This window comes from Elaeis guineensis, chromosome 2 (assembly GCF_000442705.2).
Source record: "Elaeis guineensis isolate ETL-2024a chromosome 2, EG11, whole genome shotgun sequence".
Classification (NCBI taxonomy): Eukaryota; Viridiplantae; Streptophyta; class Magnoliopsida; order Arecales; family Arecaceae; genus Elaeis; species Elaeis guineensis.
The window spans coordinates 97,358,065-97,375,623 of NC_025994.2; the positions used below are offsets into that span (position 1 = coordinate 97,358,065).

A 17,559-nucleotide genomic window follows, 5' to 3' on the forward strand; every position below is an offset into this window, starting at 1 on the left:
GTGATCAGAGTGATGCAGCCTGAAAGCACGCCACGGTAGAGTCGTGGTGCCAGATGGTGTATATCAACTCTCCCACCACATGCACCCATGGACGCAAACTTGCGACTCTCGTGCCATGCAACTCATGCAACTCTCTCAAAGGATCACTTGCCAGGAAACTCTCCTTTCGACACTCCTCTATGACCAACGCCCTTTCAAACCTCGATGTAAAAAGCCCCTGGGAACATCTTTTGGACCGGTATATAATGGCATACAGTGCTAATCCTCTCCCATCCTAATTGTCAAACATCAATCTATCAAAACAATCAGTCTTGTACTTTTACACAACTTCTAATAAATTTGATGGGGGAGCGTTGTCTCTCCAAAAGAAAAAATGGTATATATCAACTCGTACTTAGCCCTTGGGTCACCAAACTGCAATAAAAGAAAAATGCCCCGATGATGTTCATGATGCTACGCTCCTACTACCACATACACCCCAGCATTGAATTAGATCAATCCACCTTCATGCAACAGGAGATCAAACAATTTTTTCGCGTTGTTCTTCTGGCCGGGACTTGGTCCGTCGCCCTAACAAGAACTTTAGCTCATTAGCGTAAAAAGAAAACTGGGAGACAGCGTTAAGGAAGCCAGGTCGCCCCCCCCCCCCCCCCCTTTTTTTTTTATCATATTTTTGTCTTTTGGCTAATTCCATATATGAGGCATAACTTTTTTTACGCGGTCACCTGATCTCGTCAACTCGAGGAGAGGATGAATACAATTCTTCATTACTAAGGTCAGACCCGCCTAGAGATGTAGAACAACCACCTTTTCCTTCATCTTGATTCATACCCTCCCTTTACGTCAAAAATCAAGAAGTCGAGCTCATCAAGCTTGGACATCCCCATCACCATGCCCCACCTGCAGGTATGTATTTCCTTTGGCCTGGCTTATGGTCCACCGGTAGGTGCTCAATTCATGCCAAGGAGAAGCTACTGCTCATGACCTTATCCACAAGTGCTTGTACGTTGCACCAAGTAGAACCACAAGCCCAAGTATGTCTGCAGTCAGGCGACTGCCCTTGGATGCTTATAAAGCATCATCAAGACCATGTACACGTTCACTGAGTATCTTGCAACTGGAAATTGCAGTGAATAAGCTACAATTTTGATCTCAATGGGTAATTTGCGTGCCCAAGTCCAACGCCCAAGTGTTCGCAAAGGAGCATGGATCGAGTGACGAAGAGGACAGGCTTCTGAGGAAGTGCATCGAGAAATATGGCGAAGGGAAGTGGCACCATGTTCCTCAAAGGGCAGGTAAGCGATTCCTTATAGAAAGTGGAGTCTTTTGTCATTCTTGAGCTCATTGTGCTTTTGTGGATTTGAAGACCTCAGAAGGTGCCGAAAGAGCTGCCGACTGCGTTGGTTGAACTATCTCTGCCCTAGGATCAACAGGGAGGAAGAAACCGATTTTATTATTAGGCTTCATAAGCTCTTGGGCAACAGGTAACAACAAACTATGAAGATTACTTGCCTTGGTTAGAATGACCTTGTATTTATTTCCTCTTGAGAGATTCCAAAAGTTTCACTTCCCTGGCCTTGCTATTCCTTGCCTATATATACATATCTTTGTTTTTTTTCTTTTTTTGGTAAGATACATATCTTCGTTTTTGAACAGCTGTTAGCTCTCGTGGTTGACACCCCTCTCCCAAGGAATTATTTCCATGGGCTTATAAAGTTCAAATCCTTGTACTGTACATTATCATCAAATTACTTTAACTTGAAAAAAAAGCTCATAAAATTATTGGCTAATATTGATGTGATAAGTTATGAAACAATTTAAAAAGTTAACTACAGTGAGATGAATAATAAGAATGAAAAATTGTTAATAAAATACATCATTAGTGAATACAAAATGCTTCATGTCACTACAAAAAAACTTTATATTATCGACCTTTTTTTACCGACGCTTTTGGAAAGCGTCGGCAGGTTGCGCTGACCTGCCGACGCTTTTATAAAGCGTCGTTTATTAACGACGCTTAAAAATATCGTAAAATTTGAGCACTGTCAACCCCGACGCTTTTAGCAAAAGCGTCGTTAAATAAAGAAAATACCGACGTTTTTTTACGTGATTATTTAACGACGCTAAAAAGCGTCGTTAGGTTCGTTTAATAGTCCCAATCTCCCATGCCCTAATCTATCTACTGTCGCCCCTTTCCACCCATTCCTCTGCCGACCCCATCTCCGCCGCCGGCAGCGCACCCGCCGTCCATGCCGCACCGGCCCTCCTCCCCTCCTCCCTCCCGGTGATCGAACGGGCTTCCAGATTCAGTGCCTGGTTCACTGGTTCAGAGCAGCCCTACCACCCCAATCTTCCCATGCGCTCCCAAGCCGCCTTTTCGCCCTTGTCTCCCTCGCTCCCGTGGTCAGGTGAGATCTCTTCCTCCTCCTCTTCTCTTCTTCTTAGGAGCTTTTAGAACCATGGACTCACACTGCTCTGCCATCCTTCTTTCCCCATCATCTCCGCCCCCGGTCCCTTCCCATCCGTTAGCACAGCCGCTGCCGCCACCGCTCTGCTATTGTGCTTTCTTGGGTTTTTACACTGCAACATTAGTTTCATTCAGCCTTGTGCCTTGGGATGGATTATTGTAGCTACATGGGATGTTACAGATTTACAGTGGTTTCGATACCTGCCATTGCTTCTATCCTATTGGGATTTAACGTCGGTGGAAAATAGATTCTATGTTTTGGTTTTCCAATCCTAATTGCTCCATAGTCCTGCTCATATTGCTAACCAAATGGAAGTCATCCATTTCTCAATATCTTACTAGTTGGTCTATGCTGTTTTTATGTCTGCATCAACAGGTCCAAGCCGCAGGCCATCTTCTCCTGTATTTAGCCTTTCTCCTGTGCTATGTACTTATTTGTTTATCTCTGCTATTAAGAACTTACAATGGAGCCTCTACCATCAAGATTAACATGTTAAATGGCTGAAGTTGGATCCTCCCAAGCTGAAACATGTGCATGCATTTATTTCTTCATTGTTACCCCAAGACTGGTATTTCACGACTCAACAACACTAAGAGCAAAGAGGAATCCAACAGAAAAAGGAAAAGAATGAAAAAATGAAGGAAGAAAATATAGAACAAAAAATAAATATGAGTTCAATGGACAACTTTGACTTCAAAAAAGAAAGAAGAGGAAGAAGACAAAAAGAAAAGGGGAAAAAGCAGAAAACATGAATTGATTACTCTAACCTATTTTTTTTACTGTTTTCTGCAGGTTTTTTATCCTATCAGCTTATTCCCAGATGTTAATGCAAATAGTATGTGGGATATTTGTAATGGTGCATTTGTCAATACTTTCTTATGCGCGATGGTCATCTTCCACTATCATGTTTGCTTGCTGTCTGCTACTTGATACCTATTAAACTATATGACATTACCTGTCAGAAAGAATACAAAGACCTAGTTTTCTTATATCTTATTTTATAGTTATGCTTTCAACTATTAATTATTTAAGGACAATTCCATGAAGATAGTGTTTGCAGGATATTAGCTGAATGATACTTTTACATAATTGATAATAAAAGAATATAATACATTAATATGCTGCAATGTGTATATTTTTTTTCTGTCGATCTTGTATAACGTTATATCTTGTATCATATATAATATATGGACCACATATCATGTAACATACACTTTTTTCTATAGATAGAAGAGCATGGGAGGCAGTCTGGTGAGGTTGAGTTATATAGGATGACTCATACCAATCGAGACGGCAGCTTTGTATTAGAAGAGTCTAAGAATCTAATTATATATATTGATCTATTTATTGAATGGTTTATATTGTCATTTCTTTATCATTAACATGTATGTATTTTTTTAAATTTATAAAGGACAGCGATGCTTATTGTAGAGCACATCGACAAATCAGCATCATCTGCAGCATATGCATGCAACTACCAGCAATATATTTTTTGCAATGTGTAAAACTTAAATCTATGTGGGTAGATAGGTGACATTGTCTAAGTACACCGTTCATAATACCTTTCTGGGATTGACGGTCTTTAAATTCTTGCAATAGCCCAAATATATCATGTATTATGTCACTGAAGCTCTTTAAGCTAGAAGCATCACAAAACCTACAATGCAACGTTCTATTCTTACGGCAAAATTTAGTAAGAGAAGAGCCTGCTGCAGTATTTCCAATGCATTGCTAATATATTAATCTGTATCGGAGGCTTTGTTGTGTAGTGTATTCTGCATGTGCATGCCCCATTTATAAGTATTGAACACATGTTCTTAGCATGGTTTAATGTATTAAATTAATTAGATGGTTTAAGAATCATGCCTGGTTAGTCAGATCTTGTGTATTTCCTTCTAGGAAGCAATTAAAAGTGGCCTGTGCACAAAGAAAAAAAAATATTTTCAGTAGTATTTTTGGCATTCTGGTGGTGTAGCTTGTAATAATGTTGTGTACCTTTCGATATTGGTATGTGCTGAGCATGCATTGTGTTATGATAAACGCACCAGACCTCCCTAACCTTTGTTTTATAGTGTTAGTTTTGTTGATCTTACTTTAAAGATCAATGTACCAAACTTTTCTTAACATTCTATATTCTTAATTTCTTTAAAGATTCTTTAAAGATCAATGCAACAGTTACTTTAAAGATTGTTTCGACATGATTTGAAAAATTAATTATAAAAATTGGCTTAACTACATAAAACACTGAGTGGGTCACTATCTGATTGGTGTAATAAGTTTTTCATGATCTAAAAAGAGGGGTGAAAAAGAACAGAAAAGCAGCACATAATAGCACATAACCAGAATAATATTGAGATTTTTTAAAGATAATGACAAACAAATAAAAAATCTAATATCGAAGGATGGTTGGTTCATATGTACTTGTGGAGCAAACGTATAAGTCATGATCATCCTCATCCACACCTCTCCTAAATTATCAAATATGGTAAACATGTATAGCATAAAATAAATGATATAGAGCTAGATCAATTTACAACTACACCCTCTTAGTATCTCTCTATGACGTTCACCCGAAAATATATAGTATAATTAATTAAGATTGTGATACATGGTTGATGAATGGATAATTTCATAGTTTCATGAATCCTGATTGATTGCTTATCTGACATGTGGCGCTCGTTATGTGGCTGGACCCTGATATCGTGTGGCCTACGTTATCCTTATCTTCGTGGCTGATGAAGACTAAGCATCTGGATTAAGCTGGGTCAAGTTTCTTTATCCATTACTCCCCAAGTTAATATCAGGTATTAAATCAAGTTAATTATGAATTAATTTTAAATAAAATTGTATTGTATAGAAACATAGACCCGTCTTTTGATTAATGTACATATTCTATTGTATCCATACATTTATTTATTTTTGTACGGATAAAAAAATTATGTACATTGATCAATTGATTGTCCAGTATGGACAGTTTGAAAAATATGAGTAATTCTATAGGTCATTACCATAATCAAATGGTATACTGAGGGTTTGAAAAAAATTTTGGATGGTATTTTTCTTTTGTTCTCCCTATATGGGAGAACTAAGAAAAAATGCTACCGAAATTTTTTTCGACTCTTGTTACATATCATTTGATTTCTGTAATTGACCTATAGAATTAATATATTTTCTGAATGGGATAGGACCTTCTTTACCTATTAGTTGATGATAGCAAGCATTTACTATGTAAACTTTATCTAGCTGTTATTTTTTTGAATTTTATGAAATGACTGATATTTTTTACTCATTGCATTAATATAGATTGTATAATTTTTTTTATTTTTAGATAAATTACAAGTTCGGTCATTTTTATCCTACAATGGACAAAAGTTGGATAAATAAACCAAGAAATAGTAAAGAATATTTAGATAGAGTTTATGACTTCATTAAATTTGGTATGGAGAAAAGTAGTTTGAATGGAAAGATTTTATGTCCATGTCGGAAATGTGTAAATAGTTCTTCTTTAGATCCACAAAATATTGAAAAATATTTGGTATGGAATGGTTTTTTAAGAGGTTATACCGACTGAATTTTTCATGGAGAATCTATGTTGCCATCATCATGTAACCAATCCCTGACTCATTTTGGATCCACTAGCCTACAAGACAATTCTGCAAGAGATGATGATATAAGGGGTTTGATCACAGATGCTTTTGGATTTGGTGTTCAAAATTTAGGAGAATCCAGTAGTATACAAGAAACAGTTGGGATGTTTGATGGATGTACGCATACGGAACGTATGCATGTTGAGGAGCCTATACATACATCTAATGATGAGACAGCTCGTTATCACACCTTAATGAAAGATGCAGACGAAGAATTATATCCGGATTGTACGAAATTTTCTAAGATTTCTTTTCTTGTATATTTATTTCATATAAAATATTTGAATGGATGGTTTGGAAAGAGTTTACCATGCTGCTCAAGTTATTAAAGGATGCATTTCCAGAAAGCACTCATTTACCACCATCATATTATGAAGCCAAGAAAGTAGTAAAAGAATTGGATCCTGAATACGAAAAGATTCATAGTTGTCCGAAAGATTGTATGTTATATCGAGGTGAAAATGCTAATCAAGAGTCATGCAATGTATGTGGATCTTCAAGATGGATAATACAAAAAGAAGATCGAGACGATGTACTGAATGAATTGGATGCAACGCGGAGTAAAAAGAAACTGGCCAAGGTATTGTGTTACTTTCCTCTTATACCTAGATTGAAAAGGATTTATGCATCATCAAAAACAGCTTCATCAATGAGATGGCATGATGAAGGACGTACAAAGGATGGAATGTTGAGACATCCAGCAGATAGTCTTCAATGGAAAGTATTTGATGATAGGCATCCTGATTTTGCCTCTGATGTTCGCAGTGTTAGGTTTGGCTTAGCTTCTGATGGCTTCAATCCATTTCGGATTCTGAGTTCTACCAACAGTACTTGGCCAGTCATTTTGATACCTTACAATTTGCCACCGTGGATGTGCATGAAACAATCATCACTTATCTTGTCAATGGTTATTTCAGGAGATCAGGGTCCAGACAATGATATTGATATTTTTCTACAGCCTTTAATAGAGGAATTGAAACAGTTGTGGGAGGGTGTTGATGCATTTGATGCTTCCAACGGCCAAACATTTAAACTACGGGCAGTTTTGTTATGGACTATTAATGATTTTCCAGCATATGCCAATTTATCTGGCTGGAGTACAAAGGGACGGGTCGCATGTCCTTGTTGTGGAGATTCAACACATTCAATTTGGTTAAAACATGGAGGTAAATTTTGTTATATGGGACATCATCGATGGTTGGAAGCAAATCATCCATTTCGATTTCAGAAAGATTTGTTTGATGGTACTATAGAATTGGGATGTGTCCCTATTCCACCTTCTAGAACTGATGTTCATAGACAAATGGATGGCATCAATTACAGCTATGGTAAGCACTCAAAATCCTCTAAAAAAAGAGGAAGGGATGATGTTGAAAGCTCAGTGCATGAAGGGTTACCAGAGAAAGTCAGTATCAGTACTATAGACGCAGAGGTGTTTCAAGATCCAGACAATTATTTCGAGGATGAAAATGAGGAAGACACACAGATAGCATCTACACAACAGTCCAGTAAATATTTATAGAAAAAATGAAGTATCTTTTTTGACTTACCTTATTGGAAACATAATCTTATTCGGCACAATCTTGATGTCATGCATATAGAGAAGAATGTTTGCGATAATTTACTTGGAATATTTTTAAACCTTGATGGAAAGAGCAAAGATAACATGAAGGTACGTCTTGATTTAAAAGAAATGGGTATCCGACAAGAACTTCATCCTAAAATACTTGCTAATGATAGAATTTATGTGCCTCCTGCATGTTACACAATGTCTGCTCGAGAAAAAGATAATTTTTTGGGAGTTTTGAAAAGTATCAAGGTATCTGATGGATATGCATCAAATATTTCACGATGTGTGCATCTAAAGGATCGAAAACTTTTAAATCTTAAAAGTCATGATGGTCACATATTGATGCAAGATATTTTTTCAATAGCTTTAAGATCGTCATTGCCGAAATAAGTTGTTACAATTGTACTTCGATTATCGTCATTCTTTAAGGCATTATGTTCCAAAGTTATTGATCCTCGGAAACTTGATCAGTTAGAATCCGATATTGTAATTACACTTTGCCAGATGGAAAAAATTTTTCCTCCTGAATTTTTCACTATTATGGTACATCTGCTCATTCACCTAGCTTCAGAAGTTAAAGTTGGTGGACCGGTACATTATAGATGGATGTATCCTATTGAGAGGTATTATTGCAAACCTTAAATCTTTTGATAATTTTATTAGAAACAACAGCATACTGATATTTTAATAAATATTTAATTCTTGAAGGTATCTTGTGCGTCTTAAAGATTATGTGCGAAATAGAGCCTATCCCGAAGGCTCGATTGTTGAAGCATATATTACGGATGAATATTTGACATTTTGTTCAAGATTTCTTCAAGGTGTAGAGACTATTTTTAGTCGACCTCAACGGCATAATGACTTTGTGGAGAATGCAGAACTGTATAAGTTCTTAACTGCTGGAAAATTCTTGAGAAGAGCTGAAAGTATTGTACTTGATCAAAAATTCTTAGCACAAGCACATCGTTATGCGTTACTTCATAGTGACATAATATCTGACCATCGCAGGTTAGTATATTTAGGGAATGACATCAAAATTTAAATTTTATATTAGATATAATGTTCTAAATGATATATTTATATTTTATGCAGTAAATTTTTAATTTATCAGAGATGAGCCAATCATAACATTCGTCCTAATACAAGGATTGAATAGCGATGGTTGGTCGAGTTATTCCCTATGTGGCTTTCGAATCAGGTGTGATTTATATTTAATTATGGGATACATTAATTTTTGATACATATTTAATATCAGATAACTCAACAGTACTTCGTCATATCATTTTTTTTTTAGGTATCAAAGATGATGGAGATAAATAATTCAGATGAACTAATAGCTCTTGCTCGAGGACCTAACAAGATTGTGAATAGATATAACGGTTTCATAATTAATGGCTTTAAATTTCATACTAGAGAATGGGAGAAATTTAAAAAAATACAGAATAGCGGTGTTATGGTGGAAGCGGATGGAAAATCCTATTATGGTGCACTTAAGAATATCTATGAGTTAGATTATTATGAAAAATTTAAAGTAGTACTGTTTAGATGTGATTGGATAGACATAAACTCACCAAGGGGTTTGAAAAAAGATGCAAATGGATTTACACTTGTAAATTTTTCAAGGTTGATACACACTGGTGTGTTATTGAAGGATGATCCATTCATTTTTTCATCTCAAGCTCGATAAGTATTTTATGTATAAGACGCAAAAGATAAAGATTGGTTTACTGTCATCAAAATAAAACCTAGAGACTTATATGATATGGGAAACCAAGTGGAGGATGATGACGATGACACTTACACATAATGTATGCCCTACAATTTTGTGCCAGCTGATGATTTAAATGCTACGACGACGTTGGTTAGAACAGAATTTGAAGGAAACACTACTGCTTGATTGTTACTGATAATAATTATTTATGATGTATATATTTTGTATTAATTATTATGTTATTTTACTTCATATATTAACTGATTCTACCTTTTATTTATATAAATGCTAGGTGACATCATGCGTCACAGGGGACGATATGCTGGTGTGCAGTTTCAGTTTTCATAGACAGAGGTCGGTACGTCTTCTTCAATACAGCAGTCTGAGGCCAGTTCAGCTGCACAGCATTCTGAGCCCTGTCCTTCATCATCAGCACAGCACGATCCTCCTGTTCATCAGCCAGATGATGAGATACACGTGCAGGGTATATATTATCTTTCATGTAATTTTATTTTTATTTTATTTTATGTATATTTATGATATAGTTACTTGTATGTATTTTTTGCAGACGGATCCGGGAGAGTATGCCCCAGACGCAGACCTACAGTAGTACGAGATGTGTGGCAGATGCGTGAGGACGAGAGAATTATTGTGGAGTGCAATCAGTTAGGTCAGCCAATTAAGAAAGCTGCATGCTTATTGACTTCATTTTTTAGGACTGTTGCTCGGAGGCCTCAGCTATGTCCGTTGGGCTATGCAAAATGGAATAACATGCTTCCAACGTACAAAGTTGAGCTCCTCCGAGTTATAGAGGTAATGAATTGATGTTCATACTGTATATTAATTGTTAATCACTTATATAATTTATTTTATTTAACTTTTTTTTATAGAGCAAGTTTGTTCTCCCTCCATCCACTCATGATTTTGTAATGAAATCTCTCAACCGCAAATGGAAAGAATATAGAGCACAATTGAAGAAGGACTATATGAGACAGGGTATGACAGAGGAGGAGGTTGCTAGGAATTATCCTCCTGATGTACCCCCTCATCAGTGGATGGAGTTGGTTCATTATTGGTTCTCCGAGAGGGCACAGGTATATTATCTACTCATTATCTTTTTTTTCTAAAGATTTTATAAAAATATTGATTTTTATTATATATTATACATATAACAAGTTCTTTACTTTATTTTACAGACTTATTCTGCTATTGGTAGAGCTGCACGAGCAGCTCAGTCTGTTCCTCATACATCGGGATCGAAGAGTTATGCACGACTCCGACAGGAGTTTGTATGTTCTTTAAATTTTCATAATTAATTTTTAATTTTTATGTTAAAATATTTATATAACTAATATCATTATGTATCGTGGACCATGTCTGTATCATGATACTCATATATTTTTTTAAATTATTATAACTGTTTGCTTAAAATTGAAATTATTTGTGTAGGTGGATGAGCATGGGAGAAAATCCGGTCAAGTGGAGTTTTACCGGATGACTCATACTTATCAGGATGGTACTTTTGTTCGAGATGAGTCGAGAGATTTATATGTACGGTATTATTAATATTCTATTTTTTACAATGATTTTAATTTAATTTTGTTAGCTATTAATGTATAACTTTTATTTTCAAAAAAAATACAGGAGAGGGCTACATCTCTCATTACGGAGCGTGACGACGAGTCCGCAGCATCTACGCAGCAGAGCCGTATCGAGGCCGAGGTATTCACAGAGTTGATGGGACCAGAGCGCTACGGTCGAGTGAGGGGTTATGGAGTAGGAGTCACCCCCACTCAGTTATCTGAGGTTATTAGATATACGCAGCATGCTGCAGCAGATGCTCAGGATTCACGCGTTCGCAGACTCGAAGTGGAGATACAGGAGATTAGACAGAGTCGTGCCGCTGAGATGGAGGAGATGCGACAGAGCCGTGCCGAGATGTAGGCCATGAGAGGACAGATTGATCGGCTTACATCTTTATTAGAGATGTATGGCCCATCTCAGGTAAACACATATTATTAAATATATATTTTTGTATTAATTTAATAATTTATATATTTTTATTTATAGATATGTAAATCATGCTTTTGATATGTTTCTTGTAGGCTCCTGGCACATCAGGCACCCGTCGAGACAGCGGCACGTCACGTGGAGACAGCGACGACCATCCGCCTGCGGATTGATATTATTTTATTTTTATTATATTCTTATATTTATTTATATTACTCTTGATTGTAATGGATGATTAGTACTTTATTTTTATTTATATAAAATAATATCTTTTGATTTGGTTAAATTTGCTATTTAAGTTTGCTTTTGGTGTGAATGGTGGTGATTGTACAGGTGCGAATGGTGGTGATTGTACAGGTTTATGTTTGAATAATTGATATAATTTTGTACAGGAATGTATGTATTCTTTTTTTTTTGTATATAAAATCTGTATTTTTTTTCTTTTAAAACCTTTAACGACGCTTATAAGCGTCGTTAAAATAATTTTAAGGACGCTTATAAGCGTCGTTAAAGACCAAAAAGCCGACGCTTCGAAAAGCATCTTGGTAGAGTGGAGGACGCATTGTCATTAACGACGCTAAAAAGCACCGTTATAATTAAATTTTACGACGCTTTAAAGCATCGTTACAAGAAAATTAACGACGCTTATAAGCGTCGTTAAAAAAAGTTTAACGATGCTTATAAGCGTCGCTAAAGACTTAACAGCCGACGCTTCAAAAAGCGTCTTGGTAGAGTAGAGGACGCGTTGTCATTAACGACGCTAAAAAGCGCCGTTATAATTGAATTTTATGACGCTTTAAAGTGTCGTTAAAAAATAACGACGCTTTTAAAAAGCGTCGGTGCTTTTCGTCTCCACTCTTACATAGGCAACGCTTTTGCGACGCTTTTTGAAACGTCGTAAACTTTATTAACGACGCTTATTAGCGTCGTAAAATAACTTTAATAGCGTCGTCTTTTATCATTTTCACTGTAGTGTGTTATTGATCAATAATAAAGTTCATCATGTTGATGCGGCAAAAAAGGGTTGTTTTGATTGAAGGAGTATATTAACGGAACACCATGTTGGATTGAGAAAGTATTCCGCTATGAACAAAATTTTAGTTTTCCTCTTAATCAATAGAAGGACCCATCGACCACAAGGAAAAGGAAAGATGAGGCGAAATCAATAATGATACCTCCACCCACCCGAAAAAGAGAGAGAGAGAGAGAGACATATGATTACAGCTTTATAATATAAAAGTAACAAAAATTATGCGAGCATAATGACATTATAAGACCATAGTAATAGCCAGCGAAGTCTCAATCCATGTTCGTCCTTGGTCCCACTATTTTTCAAAGACAGAGAGAGTATTATTTGACGAAATTATAACATATCCATCAGAAATTTATAATGAATATGATATATAAGAATTTACCTCTATAATTTTCTTGTCGTGATAGTATTATTTTTTTTAAAAAATATGATAAATATAACTCGGTCCAAATTTTGCTTGTTGGCGAAGTCTCTCCATTGGTGCACTATAAGGGTGAAGATGGACAGAATATTATATTCATATGCATTCATTTCCACAGTGAAATCTATTTTGATATGGATGAAGATTCGAATTGTACTATTATTCATACCTGCATTAATTTATATTTATCAAAAAATAAAAATATTATGGTTCAGTTCCTGCAGTTAATGGAAGAGTCATTTCTCCTTTCACAGTAACCGCATCTCCAGTGAAGCCGACTAATGACGTCAAAACTCTCCTAAATCGATTAGTCGGTAATCGCATTCGAAAGAAAGTCGAGTAAAACAAAACATTCGTCGAGCTTTCATTATCCATTAAAATTTTTTTTACATCATAATTTGCTATCGTTGCCGAGACAATAACAGCATCATCATGGAAAGTTTGTATTCCCCGAACATCATCTTCCGAAAAAGTAATTATATTGTCGAGTAGTCGTTTCTTCGCCGACTCTTCTTCGAAAGTTGTCCTCCAGTTCTTCTGTCGTTCGGAGATCATGTTGATTACTCCCGCCATTGATCAATTGTTGAGTGTCTCCTCAGTTTGTGACTGAGGTTGTTGGTCGGTGAGAGGTTGAGTCGGATGATCTCGTCGAAACTTTTCGAGACAGCCTCATCAAATCAGGGCCTCTATTTCATTCTTGAATTGGATACATTGTTCAGTATCATGACTATGATCACGATGGAACTAACAGTATTTCTTCCTATCTCGGCTCCTCGACAGTGCTATCGTTAGTGGGGGGTGTCGTAAGTACTCCTCTCTTTCAATCTTCATCAGGATCTGCGCGCAGGGAGCAGAAAGAGAAGTATAGGAGTCATACCTGCCATAGTTATTCAGCTTCGGACTCCGTCGTCGAGGTGAAGCTCGCTTATTGATAGTCGACCTACTTGATTTGATCGGAGCTTCACTTTTCTATTGTTTCTTCTTCTGATCTTTTTCATCTATCTGACGTCGGTCAGAAGCAGCTTCATCCGTACGAATATACTTATACGCGCATTCTAGAAGTTCAACATAGGTCCGATGGAGAGTTTTATCTAGAGAGTAGGTGAATCTCGATCCCCTTAGATCCCTCTTTATGACCAATATAGTCATATCTTCATTGAGGTCCCTGACCTCAAGTGTGGCTGCATTGAAATAAGTCACAAATTCTCTCAACATCTCTGTCTTACCTTACTTGATGGAGAAGAGACTGTCTGATGTTTTTAGCGGCCTTCGACTAGTGCTGAAGTATGCCACAAAAGAATGCTCGAGCTGCTCAAAAGAGTTAATGCTTTCCGACTAAAGCCCAGAATACCAGGCTCGAGCAGCTTTTCGAATAGTTGTCGGAAAGTCGATGTATAAGAGGACGTCGGTTGCCCCCTGGATCATCATGAGAGCCTTATAGCTCTTCAGATAGTCGATCGGGGTGGAACCATCGTATGACTCTATCTGTGGTATTTTGAACCAAAAAAGAATCGGTTCATCCAGGATGCACTGAGAGAGAGGCTGGGCAGTGTGGAAGTCGTAATCGCTGGAGGACTTCCGACCTTCCATCTGAAGTCGGATAAGCTGACAATCAATCTCCTTGAACTTGCGTTCATAGTCGTCGAGCCGCCGTTGTTGGAAAACTCCGCTCTGAAGAAGAGGAAGGTGAGCGTCGTGGAGGACGGCGGTTGTGCTTAGATGGCACGGAATGAGCCACCGACTCCTCCACCGATGGCTGCTGCGGTTAGGTTTGCTGCTGCTAGAGGCTTTGAACCGCCACCGTCAAAATCTTCATTTGCTGCATGAGCGCAGCAATTTGCACATCCGTAGTAAACACAGGACGCGAAGAACTGGATTTTGCCACTGGAGGTGGGGAAGGAACATCTTCTCGGTGAAAAGATTGCCTCGTCGATCCAGTCGAGTGTTAAGCTCTGAAAGATTGCCTCGTCGATCCAGTCGAGTGTTAAGCTCTGATTTTCGACATGGTTGATTGTAGTTTTTTTCCTACCTGACGCGTCATTGTTACGGACAAAGGCTCGGCTCATCACGTAAGGTATTGTCCGCTCTGGCCCATGGGCCTCACGGTTTTGCCATTTAAAAGATGCCTCGTATGGGAAGAATTTTTTTTCACTTTATAAGCGCGAGTCTTCCTTAACTCACAACCGATATGGGACTATTGGTGTCCTCCACATTATTAAAACTGCAACAGAAGACATGGATATGACATCAAAATCGATCATTTATCAAAAATTTAAAAAATCAATAAAATATCTGACCTGTATCCAAATATCCAAAGTTATTTGCAATTATATTTAATCTTATATAGCTTTTACAAAGTAATCAAAAGTTCCTTGTCTTGATGACAAGTAGCGAATAGGTATTTGCTGGAGTTTTCAAGGTATGAAAGGGAACCTTGATGAAGTGCAAAATAGAGCAAATTTCATCATGTACTGAGTGTAACCTTCAATTGCAAAGAACTTAAGCTCATCTTCTGTTTGTCTTGTCTACTTCATAGATCAAAATTAGAAATCTTCTTGTGCTTTGTTTTATCCAGTATATCATCATGTTCCAAACAAGTAGGTCGATAAATAGTATGAATCGGAATTTAGATTTAAGCACAAGGCCTTTTTAATTTCCAGTATACTATCATGTTCCAAGCAAGAAGGTTGATAAATAGTATGAATCCAAATTTAGATTTAAGCACAAGGCCTTTTTGTTGAATGATTTTACTGTATTTCTTTTGTGGTAACACATACATCAGCTTTTAAAAATGGAATCTATATATGCGCACTTAAACCTGTACCCAGGAAGTGCCTTTCGGGCCTAAAGAAAATAAGGGATAATATCAACGCATCTTCCATCTATTTTTTCGTACAATTGTATCTTTGATTTGTTGGATTCATTCTTGACAACGTTCCACTTCTTCCAAATGCAATGGGGGTATGAAACCACCGTGCTCTAGCACTATTTGCTATGTAGAGATGTAAATGTACCGTATTTTTCTTGAATCTCTTGTCCTGCAAGGGACTCTATTAATTAAATCGCCACAATTGAACACAAATAATTCAACTAATGAGTTCTGAATTCGGTCAATCAGATGGTCATTAATTGCACGTAGGCTTCCAGGCAGAACAGCAAATGACATCAAAAACTACTGAAATTCTCACCGATGCAAGAAAGTAGAAGCTAAAAACAAGAAGGCGGAGCCCAGTGCTGATGCTAAAGTAATTAAGCCACGGCCATGGAGAGTACCACTGCAGTGGATTTGGTTAGGAGATCGGCAATCTTGTGGAAGCCAGCACCAGCAAGAAGAGTTTGGCATACCAGAGCTACCGACAATCTTAGAGAATGATGAAGCTTGGCTGAATGGTACAATCGATGGAGATGGAGAGAACAATGCAATACCAGACATTGGAAATGTGAACACAATGAACTTGCAGAGTGGATTTGGAATAGGAGAGCTTGAGGAAAGCAGAGATAGCGCAATACTTTTGGAAGGAGTTCTATGATGGGACGACTTGCTTTGGGCCACTACCATATCTTCAACCTGAATCATATCCATAGGATGGGACGACTTGCTAGCTGAATTCCCATGCAAGGATGTAGAGTTTCATATGTTAGATGCAGACAGGAAACTAAACCTTGAAAAAAACGCTTGGTATTAGAAGGTATACGGTTGTTGATTGCTTTTGTACGTGCAATTTGTGGGAAGCATGCCTTCTCGCCGGAAGAAAAGGAGGTCCTACGTAAGTCTATGTAAATGGTCGTGAAGCTTTTAAAAGCACTCTATATGTTGATAAATATTCATTTCCTCATATAGGCTTTGTCACGTTCCAAATGCAATCGACTACGCATTCTAAAGTTCTAAAGGGTATATATGGCTTTAAAATTTATTAAAATCTCAAACTTACATGAATACCAATGATTTCAATTCATAATAATAGAATATTTTATATTATCAAATAATAAAAATCTATTCAATTCATAAAACTAAATCATCCAATTGATTTTGATGATGTTCTATATATATGTTCAATTTTTTTGACCGTACGTGATTCCAACTATAGCCAAATATAAGTATCCTGTAACTCTGAAAAAGAAAAAAAAAGAAGCGAGTTTTGAGCTTTATAATCCAATAAAAATTTTCATAAATCAATATTAATATAATAATAATAAATTAAAAATTTTTAATATATAACCGTTATCATATAAATCTCATATCACAAGATCCTATAATCATAAAATATGCATAGCAAATACATATCTTTTTATATAATGAATTATATAAAATAAGTTTCTAGCTTAGAGAATTACAAATATTTGACTCTGAACTACCGTAGTCACATTTTGAAGCTCTTGATAGAGCACCAAGATGGCTAGCCTAAAATACTACAATCTCATACCTAGTCACATAATTCAATTATATATCTGTTAAGACTCGATACCTATTGCACGTAGTTATTGGGAGTTTTTGTACTTGCCAATTGGATGGAGGCTTGCTTTCTTACCACAAAGAAGAAGGTCTTAACAAAAGTCCAGATATGCTCTGGTATAATCATGATAATTTGTTTCCTCGGATAGGATTGGCATGTCTGGTACCATTTTACTAATGCACCGGCAGGGTTTTCCAAAACCCAACCCAACATGGATGGATTTTTCCACGAAAGATAAACTAGAA

At 36.8% G+C, this 17,559-nt stretch overlaps 1 long non-coding RNA gene and 1 pseudogene across 1 annotated transcript; both read left to right on the forward strand.

Annotated features, from left to right (window-relative positions):
• Positions 1 to 1,033: 1,033 nt before the first annotated feature.
• On the forward strand, positions 1,034 to 16,390 carry LOC109505956 (transcription factor MYB75-like; annotated as a pseudogene).
• Positions 10,117 to 10,687, forward strand: LOC140855469 (uncharacterized). Its single transcript, XR_012138396.1, has 3 exons — positions 10,117 to 10,209; positions 10,287 to 10,490; positions 10,593 to 10,687. It is a non-coding gene; the product is annotated as an uncharacterized lncRNA (long non-coding RNA).
• Positions 16,391 to 17,559: the final 1,169 nt, after the last annotated feature.